This window comes from Talpa occidentalis, unplaced genomic scaffold, assembly GCF_014898055.3.
Source record: "Talpa occidentalis isolate TD23 unplaced genomic scaffold, MPIMG_talOcc4v2.1 talOcc4.12, whole genome shotgun sequence".
Classification (NCBI taxonomy): Eukaryota; Metazoa; Chordata; class Mammalia; order Eulipotyphla; family Talpidae; genus Talpa; species Talpa occidentalis.
This window is the reverse complement of record NW_023601212.1, coordinates 81,719,805-81,727,246: the sequence shown is the minus strand read 5'-3', so window position 1 is coordinate 81,727,246 and position 7,442 is coordinate 81,719,805. Positions and strand designations below refer to the sequence as shown.

Sequence of the window (7,442 nt, the reverse complement as noted above, 5' to 3'; positions counted from 1 at the left end):
AGTGAGCCTGTGCAGTCCCTGGCATCTATACTGCAGGGTCCCTCAGGAGACTGGGGGGAGCATCTTCCCTGGAATGTTCTAGGCCCCACACTTCCCACTGGCCAGCCTTGCTCCTTGGTATACTTCAGTCAAGAGGCCCATGGTCCCCTTGGATGAGTCTACACCTCCTCCTTGCCTCCCAGTGGCAAGCACATCCCAGTTCTCTGCAGCACCCCACCTCTCAGAGAGAGCACCCGTCTCTCCCAGCCTCCTCTTTCATGAAAAGTCACCCACAGGCTCTGCTCAGAACAAAAAAAAAAAAAAAAGGAAGTATAGCAGCCCACCCCAGCCGCCACCTCTGCCCTGCTAAAAATAGAGACAGCTTCTGAGTGGGGTGTCATGTGGGCTTCCGGGAAGGCCACCACTCTCTACAGCATCAGCGTTTTCTGGGGCCTGGCTGGCGGCACGCTGGAAGACAGGGAATTTGAGAGGACCCTGGAGAGACCCCCTAGACTGACCCAGGACAGAGCTAGTTTGCAAATATGTGAGTATGTTTTCCATCTAGCTGGTCCTTTTACTCCACAGCATGGGTGTACCAACTAGAAAGCAAGATCTTTATTTAGGGAGAATCTTCTGTGCAGGTTGGGGGCTGCTGCATTTACCACCATCCCCAGCATCCCTCTTGCTCCTCAGAGTTTCATGCATATTCCTTTCTTAATTTCTAAAAAAATCCCAGTGGAATCCCAAACAGTTGGTGTTGGAGCAATTACTTTGTGCTGTAGCTTTGATTGTGTGGAGCCTAGAATTGAGCCAGAGAAGACTTAGTAAAGGTCTAATGGTCAAATGTGAACCAGACCGCTCTCACTTTCCTGTGCTGGTTTTTTCAACTTTCTTCCGGCAGACTGTGGTGCAAAGGGCTGTGTGGGGTGAGTGCACAGAATGTGTTCTTGTTGCAGGACTGAGACAGCCATGGCCCAAGCTGGGTGGAGAGGAAGTGTGTGCAGGGTCTGTTTGCAGAAGCCAGGGTCCCTGCCTTTATCTGAAGCTCACAGCCCTGTAGACGTGGTCTCTGGAGTATCCGTGCCCCCATGGGGAGCATCTTTCATCAGTTCCTCCGAGGTCTGTTAAGATTCCAAGGATTCTGTTGCTGGAGTCCAGCAACTTACCCAAGGTCCAGCCCATGCCCACAAGCAAAATGGAACAAGAAACAGACACTGGAGAGCAGAAGAGGTGGGAGACCCTTCATCCAGAATCCAGTGCAGCCCCACATGGTGACAGGCTTGCCAAGGAAGCCCACCCCCTTCCCGGATCTCTTGAAGGCATCTGAGAAGGTTCCTCATTCCCTAATGAGATGCTGCAGGAAGTCGTTAAGTCCTGTGGGGTTTAAGAAACCTTGCAGCCCCCAGGGAACTTTTGCTTATTAGAGACTATAGTTTACTTTTAGGAGGTTAAACTGACATCATTGGCTTACAGATATAAGCTCGGTCTTAGAGACATCCTTGAAAATGAGACACAGTGATTAATCTGTGATGTCTCAGAGTCACCCCAGCAGGTAACATCCCTGGATGCAGAAATTATGAGTGGTCCCTGCTCCCACCGCCTGGGTCTGAACCCCTGGCTGCCCGGCCACGTGTTTGGATGAGGCTGAGCAGCCAGCCTCCCGCAACCTCAAGTCCATACTGATCGAAGGTGTCTGGGTGCGGTTTTGATGGGGCCTGATTTAATTATTGGTGATTGTCTCCTTTGCGCGTGCATTAAAAGGCCGATCTGGTTGACATCTGATTTATAAGTTTTTACTTATGCGGCACGTGCTGGCAATGATCTCTGAGCATAAAGATTCCCAAATTCCTTTCACTGTGACTGTCAGAGGCCCGGGAAAGTCTTTCCATCACATCTGTGTGGGAAGCACAAACAGCAGAAAACAAGGGTCGGGTTGCCGCGCCGGGGAGTAGAGAAAGTGAAAAGAAGCGCCCACAGCCTCCAACGCGGCAAATTCATGCAAAGACACTTTACACAACAAGCCATTAAAAGAGAGAGGGGCGCTGCAGAACCCTCGCTCCTGAAAGGAAAATCAGTGTCTTCTGAGATGTTTTGTGACATTCTGTCCCTGACTCCCCTTATCTCTCAGATACGTGGAAACTGTGAGTCTCATCTTCTAAGTTTCAAACTCGCTCATGGCTTTCAAACAGGCTGGCAGGTCAGCGGGAAATTACTCAGGCTCATGTGCCAATGGCTCAGGGTCTCAGGAGCGAGCGGGGAGGGTGAGGTGCTGGGACTCAAAGTCACAGCCCTCCCAGCCAGGCTGCTCTCTCTCACACCCTGCACCCAGTGTTTCCTGCACCCAGTGTTTCCCGCACCCGCGCCTCCCTTGACTGTCCTGCTTCATTTCTCTTTCCTTTTCTCAGCTGCGCACCTGTGGGCACCAAATAAGGCTCTTTGTTCTTGTTCCCTTTTCTCTGTCCGCATCCTCTCTGCAACCCTCACCCACTTCATCAGCTCCAACCCCTCCCCCCACTGCAACCTTAAGCTGGCCTTCCTGATCCCCAGGCTTCCAGAACCTCCTGTCAGAAAGGCACCAGAGGGTGTGAGTGGCCTCAAATCCCTCATCCACACTCACACACACCCAATTCCTCTCCCTGGGCCTCAATTTTCTAATCTCTTCATCAGGAGTTGATGACTTTCCCACAGCACTGTTGTGGGTTGTGGTAATGTTGTTTCAGGACCCAGCACCTCTCGGCTCAAGAAATTGTAGCTGTCTTTATTTATATGTATTTTATAAATTAAGGTGAAATTCATGTGACATTAAATTCACTATTTTAAAGTAAGTAATCCAATGGCATTCAGTGTATTCACAGCATTATGCAACCACCAGCTGTGTCTAGTTCTAAAGCATTTTCAACACCCCCAAATAAACCTCAGCTACATTAGTGGTCACCCTCGCCATGCTCTCCCCCACCCCACCCAGACCTAAGAGACCACGAACATGCTTTCTGTCTCCTGGGATTTACCTATTCTGGACATTTCCTATAAATGGAGTCATAGCCTCTTCTCTCACTGTGTACTGGTTTTTAAATTGTATTATCTTTTATTGAGGTTACCAGTTCACAACATGGTACATGACTCAGAGATCTAGTCCATCCCTCTTCCGCTGTCTTCAGTGTACTGTTTTCAGGCTCATCCACATTGTGGCATCACCAGGACCTCATCCTTTTCACAGCTGAACAGTAGTCCATGGTGTGTGTGAGATGTCTCTATCTCAGGGGTCACTGGGTTGAGAGGTCAGGCTGCCAGGGGTGAGAAGGGATGCTGGCAGAGCACAGTGGGAGAAGCGGAAACCATGCTCAGTGCCATAAGTGAACCCGAGAGTCCCGGCCTCTTGCCCACCCCCAGGGCATTTCCCTCTGTCCTGGAGACTGAACTCCCAGCTGCCCCATTGGGGGGCATGTTGGAGAAACAGTTCTGACCAGCCTTCCCGAGCTGTGTTTGGCTCTGCTCCTGAGTACATTATAACAATTAATTACAGCCAGCCTTGATTATCTCAAGTAATAGGGACCAGAATAACAGAGAGCTAATTGAAACGAGGGGCTGCGGGGGTGGTAAAAAGGAGGGGCCGTTCCATGAGAGCACTGTTTATTTTGTAGTTAATGATGAGTAAAGGGACCCTTTCTGGGCCTCACTCTTTTTCCGCCTCTCTCTCGCTCGCTCTCAGATGCCTACCATTTAATTGGACACACAAAACCTATTTTGCTCCCAACATAGTGACTGCTCAATTAATGCATTATAACGAACTTACTCCCTTGCCATCTCTTTGGCAGAGCGTTCCAGGATAGAAAATCCAACTGGTTTGAATTTCACTTCTGCGCCTGCCTAATCTCACATGGAAACGCTCATTGTTATAATAATAGTTACGGCTACTTACAATAGTTACGTCTATCATTAGAACAATAAGCACCGGATGTAGGCATCATGCTTTATTCTTCTAAAAATGCCTCCGATAAATGGTAATGTCACCACAAGATACATAGAAAAAGGGGAATGAGGCAAATCAGACATCTGGAACCTCTGCGAAACCAGGTCATCGGCTCCACAGGATCGGGAGTCGCTGTCACTATTCTAGCTTCCCTGTGAGTCCTTTCTTGAAGGAGCGGGTGTACTAACTAAATAGTGACACAGCGCCCTTATTTTCCTGCCCAGTTAAAAACTAAAACCACTGTTGTGTCCTGATGCTTTCCATCAGCGGCTGCGTGATTGTTCCTTTTCTCCTGGGAAGTATAGTCAAGGGCTAGAGTAATCCGTGATTTGGTAACAGATGACCTAAGCATGACCAGAGTGTGTGTGTGTGTGTGTGTGTGTGCGTGCGTGCGTGCGTGTGTGTGTCATGCTTTCCAGATCCTCTGCACTATAGCAATCTTCTCTCATTCTCATCTGCCTCCGCCTCACCGTCTGCTGTGGGTTTAGTTCCTGAGTCATTCTGTCCTTCTCTGATATTGGATGAGTGCCCGCTGCATGTCAGACACCGCAGCACATCAGGCACTGCGCCCCGGGTGTCCAGGAATGCACCTTCTGAAGGTCAGCTGGCGAAGTGACTGTATACTTCCTTTTACTTACACGATGAGGGAAGGGCATGTTAGACTTACTCCCAAAAGATGCTACCTGTCTTGGGTTATCCATTTTCAGAGGATTATGATTCCACATGCTGAACTGAACCCCAGCCCACCCATGGAGAGTGTGGGTGCTCCTTTATCATGCAGGAGGCCCTTCAGATTCTGGTAGTGCCCAGGGAAGGAGCACCTTGCAAAAACCGGTTGTTGCCCTTACACTGATTGTGAAGTTTGGGAGCACCAGCCCTCAAAGTCTCCCGACAGAATGGAGTAGCAGCTGGCTTCTCTGCATTTCACCCTGTTATGATGGTTTGTGATGACTCTGTCCCTGCAGGTCAGAAATTGGAGAGCTGTGTATCCTAGACTTCTAATCCATGACTGAATGAGAGCGCAAGATAGATTGGTGCTTGGATCTGAATTGCAAGCGCAGCAAAACAAGCTGGGTACAAATGAAGGGCATCCCATCCCGTCAGCAGACTGTCATGGTGAAAACCCTCCCAGCACACACAGAGATAAAGGTCTTACCCACTGAAGGGAGGAGACTATAACAAGGAAAAGAGCCAGCATTTATCCATTGGAAATCAATCAGTTTATAAATATTAAACACCTACCTAAGTAGGATACATGCTGGGCCACAGGGCTTCCAAGGAAATAGGAGGTGGGTCTCTGCCCAGAGAGGCATGAGCACGGGGGCTGACACAAGTAAACATTAACTACACCAGGTACGAGAGTTTCAAATCAGAAGCGCTGACAAAAGGTTAAGAGCAAATCTAAGCTTTTCTCTACATACTGTTTGGTGCAGAGTAATTATACAGGACACCTAGGTAGGGACTGCTTGTTGCAGTCTGGAGTTAGACGCTGGCTTCTGAAGGAGTGAACTAAGTGATATTGACTGGCACGCAGGTTGTTGCATGTGTGCAGCACCTACCATGTGTGCTGCAGCACCCCCAAGATGAGTGTGCTACTTGTCTGATTTTACAGAGCAATAAAAGGGGCTCAAAGAGGTCTAGCAAGTGGCAGAACTAGAGTCCAGATTCAACTCTTCAGGACCACCATGTTCCTGCCCCCTAGAACACAAGGAAGCTTCAGGTTTATCTCTTCATGCAAAAATGTTTCAGTTTGCTTTTCTTTTTGCTTGACTAGAGTAGAATTCCTAGGCTGCATTCCCTCTCCTTCCTCTCTTTCTGGGAGGGTGGGTGCAACGATGTCTCTTCCTACCAACCAGCACAACCTATGGTAACTTCTCAAGAAGAGGAACTACATTCCTCTTCTGTGTATACCCTGCAAGTGGAATTCCAGTCTCCCACCTTCTAAGGCTCCTACAGAAGGAATCTTCTGAGACTGTCTATTTTAACAGAGTCATTCTAACCCAGCCCTTTAAAACCACATCCCTTTTCCTTTCTTCTGCAGCTGGAAATTTGCCCAGTGAACTGATGTCTGAGAAAGTACAATTTTGACCTCAAGCCTTGAACACTTCAGGGTAAAATAAGGAAGTCTGAGGTCTAAATAAAACCCAGGTCTGCTGTTTCCTGCACTAGGGTTTCGAACAGAGCTTAAGGCCTTTCGAGAAAGAGGCACTGGGGCCCTGTGCACTCTGGGGCAGGTCAGGACAATGACCCTGGGAGAACTAGAAAGTTGGAGACAAAAACTCCCCTCCCTTCAACGCCACCCCTCTGCCCTGTTCCCATATAAGAAAACCTGAAGTCTGAGTTTTTCTAGATACCAACTTTCTGGTTGATTGAAATAGTTGGCAGAATTATTTTCAAACATGAGGAAATATGTTTAGAAGTGTTAACTGCATTTACCTGTTCCCGTGACGTTTCATAAAGCAGACAACCCCACAACTAGAAATGCATTTTAAATTGATCGCTATTATCGATTCTAAGTATATTTTTGATGTCTTTTGAATGCAGAGTGGAGAGGCCAGTGCTTCTGTAAGGGGCTGGTTTTGAGGCCTCAAAGGCAGCCCGTGACACAGCGGGGGGGGGGGGGGGCCTTTGGTCCCTAGAGATAACTTCATCTGAGCTGCAGAGGCCACCCTAAGACCCACTCTGGACACCCTTGTCAGCACTGTGCTGTGCCTCTGGTTTGCATTCTCTGAGCTCTGCTCACCTTGAGACTGTGGACCAGACCCTGCTGCTGCCCAGGCTTCCTTTCCTTCCTCTCTTCTTCGTCAGGCACCTGGCTCCACCTCTCACCTCCTTTTTCTTCTTCCTATGAGCCTGCAAGCTTTTCTTACCGTTGCTCCTTCAAGTTTCTCTTTCCTTGCCTCATTAACTCTGCTCTGAACATCCCTTGTGGCTTATCCTTGTCCTCATTTTGCCCTTTTTCTTCCCTTTTTCTTTTCTATCTTCCACATATAGTGATGCTTGTTGAATCAAATGAGTGAATGAATGTCTTTAAGTCTCTCTGAAGCACTCTCATTACCAAATTTGGCAGCCATTCCCCCATAGATGCCCAAAGGCCTCGGGCCTCTGCCTGGTTTGCCACTTTAACCTCGGCTCACGCTCCCTCTGGGTTCCAGTGCCAGCCAAGTAAAATGAGAAGATAAAAGGGCAAGATTTAAGGTCTGAATGTGGCTCCCATAGAACCTTCCAGTGCTTGTTCTTGGCTGCTGTCCGAGTGGAGCTCTTATTTGATGTCGCTCATGACCTTTTCTCTGAAATGCAAGGGCCCAGCCTTTTCACGAAGAAGATTCTCGGGAATGCTTGGTTCATTCCACACACACTCATCCACAGCCCCAAGACTCCCAGGAGCAGGATTCTGCTGCTTAATGCTCAAGTTCAGGGTCATGTCTTTCCCGTATCCAATTTCGTCTCTTCCAAACTGTCTCCTCAGTTCCCAAAATCAGAAAGTAACTCA

The 7,442-nt window shown here is 48.6% G+C and overlaps 1 protein-coding gene across 1 annotated transcript in view; it reads left to right on the top strand.

The window, feature by feature from the left end:
* The first annotated feature begins 446 nt into the window (after window positions 1-446).
* Window positions 447-7,442, top strand: part of CARD11 (caspase recruitment domain family member 11) — a 52,009-nt gene continuing 45,013 nt past the window's right edge. Inside the window, exon 1 of the mRNA XM_037504522.2 lies at window positions 447-523. The gene's annotated coding sequence lies outside the window, so the exon portion shown is untranslated. The remainder of the gene's footprint in view (window positions 524-7,442) is intronic.